Below are 15,086 nucleotides of genomic sequence, written 5' to 3' on the forward strand. Positions count from 1 at the left end.
CATGATGAAAACCCAATGAATAATAAATTTACAAAACAGGATAATGAAGTGAAACATATGAAACACATTATAGAAATGGAGAGAGATATGTACAACACAGAAATGAGAAAAAAATACAACAGAAATTAAGCAAAAAATACATATATTAACAAATGAAAAACATGATAACTAGGATGTATAGTTGCAGCCACTGAATAGCTGTCATTGACACTGTCAGTAGGTCATCAATAATCCCAGAGAAGGCTCTGTGTGGACATCTGAAGGTGATGTGCCATATTATGTGGAATTTTTCCTTGCAGTTGCAGCATGGAGAAAGCTGTAGGTCCCAAGAATGCATCTCAGAGCCACTTCTTCTGTGCCCAGTGTGCACTGTTTAGTGAAACTCATAAACCTTATGGAAGATGAAATCTGGGCTGGAGTTGTGTAGGGTCAAAGATCAATCTCCATTCATCGGGAGCCTTTGTAATCCATTCTTCTTCCCAGGCTTATAGACCAGAGTAATTTTCTTTAGTCACTGTTTGAGCCAGCAGCAGAGGAGAGTATTTGGATTTCAGTTGAGTTGATGCAATTCTATGGATGTCTTTGTTAATTAGAAGTGATTTACTGGTCTGCAATTTATTGGCTTCACAGACAAGATTGTTTATGCAGCATAAACCTGTTGGAAGCATGTGACTAAGGAAACCAGTACAGAGAGGTTATTTTTAGGAGACCAATGATCATCCACATTGTCTGATTCAGGACGGTGTCAATTTTCTTCGTATTGGTGCTGTTCAGCCAGATGGATAACCAGTATTTAGCTGCTGTATAAACCAGGTTTAGCACAGAAGTTTGTAAAGTTATCACTGTGCTACCGGAAAGCTTAGATTGGATGTTGTTTCTTGTACTTAGTTTGCCTGGAGAGATGTTTTACTGTACAACAGTGTATGGTCCAGTGTTACACCAAAATATTTTGAGTTTGGGTTATATGGTAAAATGTTATCATGGAGAGTCAGTTTCAAGGTAGTCTGGGCCAGAAGGAAACCAAGAGGAAAGCAAAATGTTTCTGTTTTGGTTGTGCTAGGTGTCAGATGCCAGTTTTGAAAGAAATTGGTCAGTAAAAAGAGATCTTTTGTTAACTTGCCCTCAAGGATGTGTGTGCTGGCTGGCTATGCAGAGATCATCGGCATAGACAAACTGTCTTGACAATGTTTCTGGGATATAAGCAAGATAAAATTTGAATAACAGAAGGGCTAATATGGAATTTTACGAAGGTTTGTTGTACAGTCTTCTTGATTTGCCGATTGTTCATGTCCACTTGAATTAGTCTATCAGTAAGCCTTATCTCTGATTCCAGTGAATAAGATGTGTAATGGTAGTGAATCTTATATCGATCTGTAAAGAAGAACTGCGCTTCATTTGTGGTTTCCAGAGGGTATCTGTGATTTTATTTTGGGTGCTGAGTTTATGTTTGTGTTATCTAGTGAGTCCATGTTCATTTAATAGTGTTTTAGGGTCATATTTATTATCAGTTTTGTGCCCTAAATATCTGCCTTCACTGCTACAATTGCTCCACAGATATCACTACTTAGAGGGTAACTGGTTACATCTATTTTTAATATTTTGCCCCAACTGGCACCCATTTTGTCTCGCCTGCCATCACTACCATGGAGACCACAAAGAAGATGTACACTCTACTCACTTTTCACGCGGTTGCCTAGGTCACAGATCCTGCCCATTTTGTCAGCCATCTTAAGAAGGGCAAATCAGGTATGACGTGTAGACAACCTCCAAGATGGTGTACCCCGGGCAATGGACTGCAAGAGCAGGACGGCAGAAAGTCTACACAAATGGTAACCGAACTAGATCTCGTATCTCTCCCAGTTTTTATGATCTACAAACTTATCCCAACGGCTCCTTTCAGAGCCAATTCACACAGAACTCAAAATGCATTGGACCTTGTGCCTGTGTCCTACAAGTGAACACTGAAGGCATATCCAAAGATAAATGCGAATACCTGAGTAAATTATCTAAAGAACTTAAAATTGATCTCATCGCCCTACAAGAAACCCATTTAAAAGATCAGGTAGACTCTAGAGCAAGAATACCCAGTTATAAAATTGTAGGCATGCTTGGTTCAGAGATTTATAGTTCTATCATGTACATTCGCCAGGACATATCCAATTACAGTGTTACTTCTTGCTACCGACAAAGTAATACTGAAATCATCTCCGTAAACGTAATTGGAACAAGCGTATCTGCAGTGTACAAACCACCATAGGAAAGCTGGCCAGATGCCCCTCTTCCAAACGTATGTCATCTAGGGGTTTACAGTGGAGATTTCAACAGTCATCACACTTCATGGGGGTATGACAAAAATGATGAAAACGGAAAAAAGCTATCAGACTGGATAGACCAGATCCAACTTCATCTGTCCTATGATGCAAAAGACAAAAAATCTTTCCATTCTGCTAGATGGCGTAAAGACACCAAACCTGATCTCTGCCTAATAACAATGGATGCTAACCATATTCCTTTACCCCACACAAGATATTTACTATCAGGTTTTCCACGCAGCCAGCATCGTCCAATTATTTTAACCATCGGTTTACAAGTCCCATTAATTACAACAAAACAGAAACCCAGATGGAACTTCAAGAAAACGCAACGGATGAAGTATTCTCGTGAGGTTGATTCTCATCTTCGCTGGATTCCACCTACACTAGAGAATTATAAACGCTTTGTTGGAACAATTATTGGAGCAGCAAAACGTAACATACCTCGTGGCTATAGAAGGAACTACATTCCTTGCTGGAATGAAGAGACTGAAGAGCTTGTTAAAGCATACGAAGAAAATGGAGATCCTGCCTAGGGCATTCAGATTCTACAATCCTTGAACACTCAAAGAAGGGAGTACTGGCATAGCACAACACAAGGTCTTGATTTTACTCACTCCAGTCACAAAGGTTGGTCACTTCTTAGAAAACTTGGAGCAGCAACACCACTGCCGATTTCCAGAACTGAACTTAATCCATCTTCCATCGCTCAACACATTAAAAAGAGGTCAGAAGATGTTCCGACAGATGCCTGCCAATACAAAATTATACAAGAGAGTCTTAAAGCGGTAGAGTGTTGGCCTCCGGATCCCAAGATAGCGGGTTCAAACCCGGCAGAGGTAGTTGGATTTTTGAAGGGCGGAAAAAAGTCCATTCGACACTCCATGTCGTACGATGTCGGCATGTAAAAGATCTCTGGTGACACATTTGGTGTTTACCCGACAAAATTCATTAAATCTCAGCCATAGACGCCGAAGAGAGTTTCGGTTTACTCGGTCTGCCGTCTAGTAGGGGCCTAGAGTAAAACGGAACATTGAAATTGATGCGCAGACAGCCAGATGGCGTCAAATTGAAATGTCTGCACACGGTAGCTGAGGACATACGATTATTATTATTATTATTATTATTATTATTATTATTATTATTATTATTATTAATGATCAGTTGGATGATAACCCATTTTATTCCTCTCCTTTTACAAGTGCTGAGCTCAATCAAGCAATTTGAGCTTTGAAATCTGGAAAAGCAGCTGGTCTGGATGGTATATTTCCAGAATTTATAACTCACCTAGGAAGTAATGGCAGGAAGTGGCTCAGGAATTTCTTCTCAGATATCCTCGCCAAAGGACAAACACCACCAGAGTTCAAAATTGCAAAAATCATCGCAATCCTTAAGCCTGGGAAACCAGCAGACGACCCAGCAAGCTACCGTCCAATTTCACTCCTCAGCGTTTGCTATAAAATTCTGGAACGCCTAATTTACAACAGAATATACTGCACATTAGACAGCAGAATACCACCAGAACAGGCTGGATTCAGAGAAAAACGAAGCTGTTGTGAGCAAGTCTTAGCTTTAACACCCTTTATAGAATCAGGTTTCCAAAGAGGATTGAAAACATCCGTGGCTTTCATCGACTTAACTGCGGCGTATGATACAGTGTGGACTGATGGATTGATGTTGAAGATAAAACAAGTACTACCGTGTAGATGACTCACTGCCCTGTTATCTACCATGTTAAAGAATCGTTATTTCAGAGTGTGTGCAGGTAACAAGATGAGTAAGTCGTACACCATCAAGAATGGCCTCCCTCAAGGATATGTCTTAGCCCCATTGTTCTTCAACCTATATACAAGTGATGTACCAGAAACAATGTCCCGTAAGTTCTGCTATGCTGATGACTCTGCCATAGCAATTCAAACCAACCATCTTGAAGAAGGAGAAGAAATCCTGACACAGGATCTACAAAAACTAGAAAACTATTTCAAACAATGGAGGCTTTGCCTAAACCCGTCAAAAACGGAGGTCACAGCTTTTCACCTTAACAAAAGAATCCCCAAACAAGAGCTGAACATTACATTCTGCAGAAAAAGGGTGAGAAACAATCCTAACCCCAAATACCGGGGAGTTACTCTGGACCACTCTCTGACTTACAGAAAACACCTCGAGAATACTGCAGGAAAACTTAGGACCAGGAATAACATCATTCACAAACTAGCCAGTACAACATGGGGTGCTGATGCAAGTACTCTTCACATGGCAAGCCTTGCACTGGTCTACTCTGTTGCCGAATACTGTGCACTGGTATGGTATAGAAGTGCTCATGTCCACAGAGTGGATACTAAGCTCAATGAGACCTTAAGGATCGTAACAGGCACATTAAGATCAACTCCTGTGCCATGGTTGCACGTACTGGCAAGTATATCTCCTCCACAACTGAGAAGACAACAAGCTGCTGCCCAAACTTGGAAAACTTACATCTGTCCTGACTTTAAACACCTTCTGTTTCACTCAGTAATGAGTATTCCACCAACCATGCGTCTGAAATCCAGGAAGCCTATTTGGGATGATAACATTATTAAGCAGCCAGGGCCTTTCAACATCATCAAAGTCTGGAAGGAAAGGTGGAGAGATTTCTCATCATCTCGACAAATTCAATTAGATGATCCTTCCCAGCATGTTTCAGGAACTGATCTACCAACAGCTACGTGGTGCCAACTAAACCGCGTATGAACTGGTCATGGTAGGTGCAAAGCAATGCTGCACAAATGGGGATGGCTAGATTCACCTACTTACTTGCGACTGAGGAGCTCAAGAACAGACGATGAACCACATTATTCGGGAGTGTCCACAGCGTAGTTTAACAGGTGTTTGGGAAGAATTAATTAAAGCATCAGCTCCAGTGCTTTCCTGGCTGAAGAATCTTGATATTCATTTTTAATTTTTTTTTTTTTTTTTTTTTGCTACGGGCTTTACGTCGCACCGACACAGATAGGTCTTATGGCGACGATGGGATAGGAAAGGCCTAGGAGTTGGAAGGAAGCGGCCGTGGCCTTAATTAAGGTACAGCCCCAGCATTTGCCTGGTGTGAAAATGGGAAACCACGGAAAACCATTTTCAGGGCTGCCGATAGTGGGATTCGAACCTACTATCTCCCGGATGCAAGCTCACAGCCGCGCGCCTCTACGCGCACGGCCAACTCGCCCGGTTTTTAATTTATTATGTGCATATTTGTGCTAAATAATGTAGATCATTTGTTCCATACGAAATATATATATAGTAAGCATGTGAATGATTAGATTTGAAGAATTTTACACTGTATACATATACTTATATACTTATACATTAAATCATTTCTCCACAAAGTATCAAAGGGGTCTATGAACACTGGACCTATTTTTAGCTTCTCTTCAATTCCACCTTCAATGAATGTTATCAGAACAAGTACTTGGTCTTCACAAATTCATCACTTGCTCTGCAGGGAGGATCTTGAAAATGGTTGGACTGATTCTGTTGAGATCAGTCTTTCTAGCAGCTTGTAAGTTGAACTTAATATTGCTATGGATCTATAGCTTTCAGAAGCATTGGGCAATTTTTCAGGTTTCAACAAAACAATAATGCAATGATCTGTGTCCTCTTGAAATCTGGTAGCAGTCCTCTTGTGTGTTGGATTGATGCAAAAAAGTCGGCAAGCCATTTCCTGGCTTTTTTACAATAGTGAACAAGGAACTCAGAGTTAATGTAGTCACAGACTGTCACCTTGCCCATTTTCCAGCACTAGAGCCATTGTAACTTCATTTGCGATGAATGGGAGGTGCTCTTATGTTTTGCAGGTTTCTTCTGATCGATTTGGAATGTGCTTTGTCTGATTTAACCCTGAACATCTGTACAATTTTGGCTGCAATTCTACCTGGTTTGACTTCTTGAAATGCCTAAAGTTTGTGGTAATGATCTCCTATCTTCTTTAGAGAGCTACAGGCTTTTTTATTCAAATGCTTGAAATCTAGTACTTGTCCCTTTTTTCCTTATCCAGACTGCTAACAATATCATCTGCTATATCTGCCTGACCACCCTGTAGAAAATCTTGATACAGAAGCTCACTGATATCGCTCGAATATGGTACGTATTGTTTCCTGTGCAATGACCATTTGTATCCGTCGTGTACCTTAAGCTACATGTTTGCCGGGTGGTGTTTAAGAACAGTCACTGTAGGCACAAAGAAATGCTATCACCTGCTCCAAAAGGCACTCTGCAGCATTGGTTATGTGGACCTGTCTTTGACCTTCCAGATGAAGTGTTATGTGCTGCACATGTTCAAAGACTCTTCCGAGAGTTGCACAAAAGCTTGCTCAAAGGTTCACTTCTCTGGAGGAGCTCTCCATATCTGCCACCTCAACATTGAAAGCATCATCAGATCAAAATGTGATATATTACACAAGATACTTCTGAAATTAAAAAATACAAAACAAACAAACAATAAAACATACCGGGTGGTTCACCAGCCCCTTATTTTTTTCAGGGACAGGCAACCCAAATAACGTGCATAACCTAAAGATCCTTATCATTTAGTTCTATGAACACCAAATAACTTGAAATTTCTCCTTAGGCTCGATCAGGCTCTCCCCTACCTGTGTGCCATCTGTGTAAATTGATCCATGGACCTAGCAAAGGAAAAACTAATATGCACAATTCAACGCCAAATATTAAGGACCATTCTGCAAACATGTGATTTATTGCGCCTCAAAATAACACAGGTACCCGTGATAGGATTGAATTAATAGGTTATGCCACGTGTTCTGTAATGTATAAAAGTTAAATGAACACTGTAAACCATCATTGAAGACTTTGATACGGATATTAACTTTTAAGGTGGAACAGCTATACTTAAGTACTAAACCTCTAGCAAGTATCATGTACCGGTATGTTGACTTTATAGCTGAATCGGTTAAGGGTTGGAGTTCAACGCATGTGAATATCGGCACCGAGTGGTCCGAATCCAGCATAAGACATATCCTTTTAACAACAGAGGCACTCCATTTCAGCGGGATTATTATTATTATTATTATTATTATTATTATTATTATTATTATTATTATTATTATTATTATTATTATTATTATTATTACTATTATTACTACTACTACTACTATCAGCCTTGGTCTTCTATTAAGGTACCATCCTGGCATTTGTCAGGTGGTGAAAATGGGAAACCGAGGAAAACCATTTTCAGGATAGCCAGCATGGGATTCGAATCCATAACCTCCAGAGTCCAAAGCACACAAATAATAATCCACACCTACCAGGTCACATCAGAGCACTTACTCATTTCCTCATGATTTATTTCTATAAAGAGTACATTGACCATCATGTCGTAGTCCAACGTGGCTACGTAACATCGGATAAAAACGGTCCTTTTCAGGACCAAATAAAACTTCACTCTTTCGAACTTGATGATATGCGGCCATATTATAATCACTGTAAATGGCGTTAATAAATTTAAAAAAGTATTTCCTGTGAATCGAACCTACTATCTGACAACTTGGCGGATGCAACAGCAGTATTGCGTGATTGAGCCACCTTAGCTACCATGAGCCGTGGTCAATAGCTAGCACGATGTAGTCCTTATGGACACTTCCTGTCCAAACGTACGATAGTGTTATTCGCAGCTGTGATCGTTTAACACATTCATTATAGCTTAAGTAAATGAATAACACTGCCGCTAATGATTTCTATCATATTCACGAGCATTATATAAACACTATAGTTGTACTAAGGCCATAAAGCAGCAGGTGTTGATGTTTTTCAGATGACTGTGATATGCATTAGTTGGGTTACCTACTTCCAAAAAAATAAGGGGCTGGTGAACCACCCAGTATATACACCTGTATATGCTACCTGTTGTATCCGACACTGATATGTTCAATCACTTAATATGTGCATGATCACAGTTTTGTAGACCCTTTATTAAGCATCTTATGTTACAGTGGTTATCTAGTATTTATTATGGCTGCACTAGTTCTCATGACATCTTTCTAGTGCGTGGTAATAGTTTCAATCTGACCACAGAATGCTTCTCGACATTAAATCCTTTGTAACTGTTAAAAGTCTTTCAGAAATGAGCATTTGTCCAATTTTTGGGAGATTCATTACCAAACACAATATAGTGATATTATAAATGCAGATATTAGTGCAATTTGGTTTCTCTTTACACTAAGTCCTTCACCTCTACCCTACTTCCCTTCCACAAAGATCACAGAATTGAAGTATGAAAATCAAGTACCCGATTAATATTCAAAAAGTACAGACAATACAAAAAGTCTTTAAAACTGCTGGGATAATCTCCATAGTAACCCCTCCATACAGCCAGGTATCGGTTCTTGGACTTAAAATTCACATGACTGCCACTAATATTTTACTTATTTTCACTGTGTTGGAAAATGGTATAGAACAAAAAAAGTTTATAAACAAAGTTCTGCAATGAACAATTTTTCTGTAAAAGCAACTGAAGGAAAGATACATTGATTTTTCAATTACAGACCCCTCAGAAACCCATTCCCTTCCCCTCTTGATATTTCCCTTATTTCCTGTATTAGATATGTATACAGAATAAAAATGTTTATAAATAAGGTTCTAAATTTTTTTAAATTCATTAGTCATTTTCCTGAAAAACCAAACACAAGAGTTGAATTTTATGTCTTAGCCCCTCTCTGAAGCTTCCCTCCTGCTGAAATATTTTATACAGCGTGTAGCTAAGATCCTACTTGCACTTATCTTAAAAACTTATATACAAGTTTTATGAAAACTACTTTTCTGTGATGCTGTAACAGACAGAGAAATAAACAAAACAAACAAACAAATATGAACTTCAACATAACATAGGCTATTATTTGCTCTGTCCAGTATAAGAAAATAAGTTATCAGGTTAACATTCAAAAAGTACAGATGAAAAATTATTTTATATATAGAGATATAAAAGTGGCGTAGGGATGTGGCGACTCCATCGCCCAGTGGGAAACCACTGCAATCAGCTACCCGAGTATTGGTGGGAAAACCATAACGTTTGCGGGGTATGGAGGAAATGCCAACTCCCAGTCCTGAACAACTAGGATGAACTTGTAGCGTTTCATTTATCACCAATTCATACTTCATTAATCACCTTTCCAGATCACATCTGGAATGGTAAAGCCTGACCTCGGTCAGAAATGTTTCGATCGAAAGATCAGACAATCAATGATGATGAGTCTTCTAATGAATAAATCCACTGGTGTGGACAAACAACAACAAGGATCTGCACAAAGACGCCACTCGTAATCAGTGGGGTGTCAAGTAGAAGACCTAGGCAAGTCGGAGCGCCTGGAAGCCCAACAGACAATCGACAAACAGTGAACAAACCCAACAATGTAAGAAGAGACTTAAGTTCAACAAATCAGGAAAACTTTCATATTTTGCAACATTAAACATTAATTCACTAAGTAAGATGGGCAAGTTGAAACATTTAACTGATGTGATGGACCAACATAGGATTTTAATAATGGTTTTACAAGAACTTAGGAACACAGACCAGGACCCAATTGAATCAGGAGGTTATCGACTCTACAAAGGACCTCCAAGACAAAGAGTAATGTCCTTCAATTTGGTGTAGGTTTTCTTGTTCATAGTAGCATAATAGACTCAACTGAAGAATTTTCTTCAAACTCTTCGAGGATGGCACTTCTAACAGTTAAAGTAGGAAATAAAACTTATACTTTAATAAATGTCCATGCACCAACAAATGACAAAAACAATAAAGATAGAGAAGGAGTTGAAAACTTTTGGGAGGAACTTGATTACATATTATCGAAGATCCCTGATGAGCATATAAAAATCTTACTTGGAGATTTCAATGCTAAGATAGGCAGAGAAAAAAAGTATCGCACAGTTGTAGGAAAATGGCCAGCTCATAAATTAACGAACAAAAATGGCCAAAGATTAATTGAACTTTGTGCAGATCATGGACTTGTTTTGGAAACCACCAGATTCATGAGGCAACCACATAAACTTATGACATGGAAATGCCCTAACGTAAAATTGGGAGAGTTTCAGATTGAGCATGTTGCTATGGATAAAGATTATCATAAAGAAATTTATAATGTCAGAGTCCTCCGTGGGGTAGACATTGACTCGGATCATTATACCTCAAAAATTAAAATCAAGTTAACACCAAAATGGAAACACAAACATAATCATCTCAAAGCAAGGAGAAATTATGATCCCAGTTACTTAATAAATAATAAAATATATTTAGAGAGATCCAAAACACCTTTAAATGACAAATTAGAGACGATGATCAACAAACTTAAAACCATAGCTGAAGAAATCGCTCCAATTAAAAGGAGAAAGAAACATGCGTGGTGGAACGGGGAATGTGACAAAGCAATTCAAGCAAGGCACAAGGCATGGTTAAATGATCAACAGAGGAAAACAGAAAAATCTCGAGAAGAACTAATTAATGCCAGAAGATAAACAGGTAAAGAAATTAGGACAATTAAAAGAAATTATCAAAAGGAAATTCTTAACACTATAGAGGAAACATTCAATCAGCATAAAACAAGAGACTATTACAAAACAATAAGCAATATCAATCTAAATTTACCCCTCCCACACTTATGTTAAGAAATAAAAATGGAAAAATGGCACAGAATAATCAGGATAATGCTAACATCCTTGCAGAATCCTTTAAAGAGTTACTTAATTGTGAGGATCCTGTGGAACATTTAGAATTTGACCCTAACCCAAAAAATAAAACTCCATTACAAAAGATTATACCACCAATTTACAATGAAGTGAAAACAGCAATTAATGCACTTAAAAACTACAAAGCAGCAGGAGAGAATCAAATAGTAGCAGAAATATGGAAGAATGCTAATGATCAGACTATTCAAAACCTACATAAATACATCACTGATATTTGGAACATGGAGAAGCTTCCAGAGGAATGGAATACAGCGATAATCCACCCACTGCATAAGAAAGGTGATCGCTCCGATCCAAATAATTATCGGAGGATATCCTTGCTTGATATTATATACACGATTTTATCCAAGATTATATACACAAGAATCCAAGAACAACTCGACCAAGAACTTGGAGAATATCAGGGAGGATTTCGACCAGATAGAAGCTGTCCAGATCAAATCATTAGTTTAAAATGGATAATGAAGCACCAAAGAGTTCGAAGTAAGGGCCTAGTCATCACGTTTGTAGATTTAAAAAAAGCATATGACAGTATTCATCGTGAATCATTATTAAAAAGCCTTAAAGAATTTGGCTTACACCAAAAACTTGTTAATCTCATTAGTATGACTTTTAAAAATATGAAGGCAAAAGTTAAATTTAGAGGTGAATTATCAGAATCATTCACTATAAGAACTGGACTTTGACAAGGAGACGGACTTTCACCATTGTTATTTAATTGTGCATTGGAGAAGGTTATGCGTGAATGGAACAAGAAATGCCAACCAACTATCAAGATCGGTAGAAATATTAAACTCAACTGCCTTGCTTTTGCGGACAATTTAGCATTACTTACAAATACAATAGAAGAGGCTAAATTTCAAATTGAACAACTAGAAATTATAGCTAAAAAATTGGGATTACAAATTTCATTTGAAAAAACAGAAATGATGCCAACTTTTAAAGTTGATTTACCAGTTATTCAACTGAACAGTAAGAAAGAGATTAAAATTGTTCAGAAATTCAAATATCTTGGGGAAATAATAACATGGAACACAAATGAAAAAGAAGCAATAGAACACAGAACAACTAAATTTAAACAAGCACAAAGACTTACCTGGCCAACCTATTAAAAAAATCTCTTTCGATAAACGCTAAGCTGAAACACTATAATTCCATAGTTAAACCAGAGGCAACGTATGCTAGTGAAACTTTATTCAAATTAAATGTAAAATCTACAACAGACAAATTACAGAAAACTGACAGAAGAATTCTTAGAACAATTATTAATAAAAAACACCAAGTTGATGGACAGTGGAGATTGTTGCCTAACAACATTGTCTATCGTGAATGTGAATCAATAATATCTACAATGCATAAAAGAAGAATTTCCTTTTTCTGTCACATATCAAGATTACCAGACACCAGGATATTGAAACAACTATTCGATTACTTTTTGAAGAATAAAATCAATAATAATTGGTTCAAAGAAGTTCAGGATGATTTGGAAAAATTGGGTATAACTCGGCAACAAATCAAAGACAGAAAAGAGAAGAGGATTTTGAAGAACAAAAGCATAAGTCTCAAACTAAAAACAGTTGAACGGAAACAATCTACTATATCGGACACACAAAGGGCTTCCAGGTTGGAGAGGATGAGAAAGTTCTGGTAGAAGAGAAAGAAGAAATTAACTCAAATGTATAGATTTCAGTGCTCCAATGTGGGCTTAAAATATATAAATGATAATAGAGATATAAAAACTATAGCAGGCCTACTGCAGGTTCAAATTTATCAAGAACACAGAACACTTCACGAAAAATTCTGAACAGTGTCAACAGCAGGTAAAATGAATGTACCTCTAAATTCGAAATCAGAAATAAAAAAAATATTGTAATGGTTGTAGAGTCCGCCATGCTAACTCGCTACACGCCGGGGGCGTCACCCATCGCCCCACCCCCCTTACGCTCGAGCGGGCCAATCCGCGAGCAACACTCAAGCGCTGGGCCGGCCCTTCTCACTTCTATCCGTGGCCGCGCCGCAGAGGACTATGGAAACGACTGGAAGATTAATCTGGAGTCTTCTATTTCGCGAGGTTCCTTGATCCATCAAACATACGGACTATTCCAGAAGGGCTGGCGCAGGTATAAAAGAGCAGTTACTTGCCTACAGTCAGTTAGTCAGTGAGAATTGGAGAGTGAGAGTTAGTTAGTGAGTGGGAGCGAGATTGAGTTCGCTGGAGTGCAGTCAGTGATGGCCTGGGAGTGTGCAGCCTGATGAAGTATCTGCCTGTGGAGCCGAGGACTCGTTCCTGTTTTCCCGATGCCGTGTGTGTGTGTGTGTGTCCCTTGAGGCTGGCTGCTGGAGGAGAACCTGGAGTGTTCTGGAGCGGCGAAGAAGGGAACACTAGGAGACGACGTGTGAAGACTGCGGAGTTCAACGGGTTGAGTGAACAGCGGATACTATCCCGACCTGCGAGGCTAACGTGTAGGCTGTGAACCGTGACAGCGCTAACGAGTTTGACAGAGTGGCTGAGAGAGTGTACTGTAAATAATCAATGACTGTGTATGTGTGTGTCATTGTAGATGGAACCTAAGAGAAACTGAGAGAGAGAGCGCGAACCGTAAGTGTGTAAGTGTACTTGTGTAACTTGTAAGCTCGGCTATCGTCTCTGTGTGTGTGTAAATCTGTAGTTGTAGTGCTTAGTTAATAAATCTTAGAAATAGGTTGCTACCAGGTGCTGTACTCATTTATTCATTTATTTACCCTGCCAACACGTTACAATATCAATTAACAAATATCTTTTAAATTTTACGGAAGTTTTATCGCAATGAAATATGTTCTTCATGAGAACATATGTCTTGCATGATGGCATGAAATACTATAAAGCAAGTTTCTTTCCTAAAATTGAAATGGCACTTTTTATTTCCATATCTTTCAATAACTAGGGACCTAAAATTGTAGTAAACTTGGTGAATGGTTAGGTTTGTTAATGTATTTACACTGCTAGAGATAAGATACACTTCCTGAACTTTTGAAAGCTTGGATTTAATGTATACACATAAATGAATATTACTATATTCTCACAGAAAAATACAGGAAAAACAATATCACCTTATGATTGTTCTGTTCAAAATATTCTGCCAATAGCAAATAAGTGCACTTAACATCCCTTCATCTACCATTGGTCCTAGAAGGTGCCCAAGTTCTAGAATATCATTCTGAGAAGAGGTTTGTTAATGTACCAGTAATATATCTCTCTCTCTCTCTCTCTCTCTCTCTCTCTCTCTCTCTCTCTCCCCCCCCCCCCCCTTCATTCAGCACTTTTACATGTCTAACAACTCAATCAGGTTCAATCTGAGACACTGAGTATGAAACCAACTATATGACAGTGCTGGTCTTGAAAAGTGCTTTGTTATAAAATAACAGATGAGTAAAAATAAGTACTAATAATGATGTAAGTGGGTGAGAAGAGGCTGAGAAGACCAAAAGACAGATGGCGGAAGGAAGTGAAGGACTGGATTGAGAAGAGAGGAAAAGACTGGAACAAAGACTGGAAGAGCTGGTGGAATGATAGTGACTTACAGAGACTTACCGTATATAGTGAATAGTCCCCACATATTTTAAAAAAATTTAGGGTGCGGCTATTATTTGCATCAGAGTTGGTGCAGTGCTCCTGACATGTAGACAGAAATCTTGAAGTTTGTATTTTTTCGTCCACTCTGTTTGAAACTTGGTTCCTGCCACAACCGAGAAGCGTGGTGCATGCATATCCCGTCATTTGTGTGGCATCAATTTAGGATGGCTAGAGTGAGATCCCATTATAGGTCGTTCATAGTTACAGTAAGTACTTATCGAAGAGGCAGAGCAAAGTGATAATTGCACCGAGGGAAAAAAGTATGATGATGATAAGAGTTGCGTAATACGATTTGAGGAAAAATGAAGCTCATCTGAATAAACAGTAACCATCTGGCATTTAGCAGGAAAAAAAGCGAAGTTTCCAGAAACCGAAAATAGGATATGCAAATATGTGATAGACAAGAGACAGTTTGATGTGCAGCAATGAGT

General features: G+C 38.5%; 1 protein-coding gene across 1 annotated transcript in view; it reads right to left on the reverse strand.

The window, feature by feature from the left end:
• c11.1 (maestro heat like repeat family protein c11.1) overlaps positions 1-15,086 on the reverse strand; it is a 264,060-nt gene that overhangs the window by 155,754 nt on the left and 93,220 nt on the right. The window lies entirely within an intron of this gene.

The sequence above is a fragment of the Anabrus simplex genome, chromosome 7, assembly GCF_040414725.1.
Source record: "Anabrus simplex isolate iqAnaSimp1 chromosome 7, ASM4041472v1, whole genome shotgun sequence".
NCBI lineage: Eukaryota > Metazoa > Arthropoda > Insecta > Orthoptera > Tettigoniidae > Anabrus > Anabrus simplex.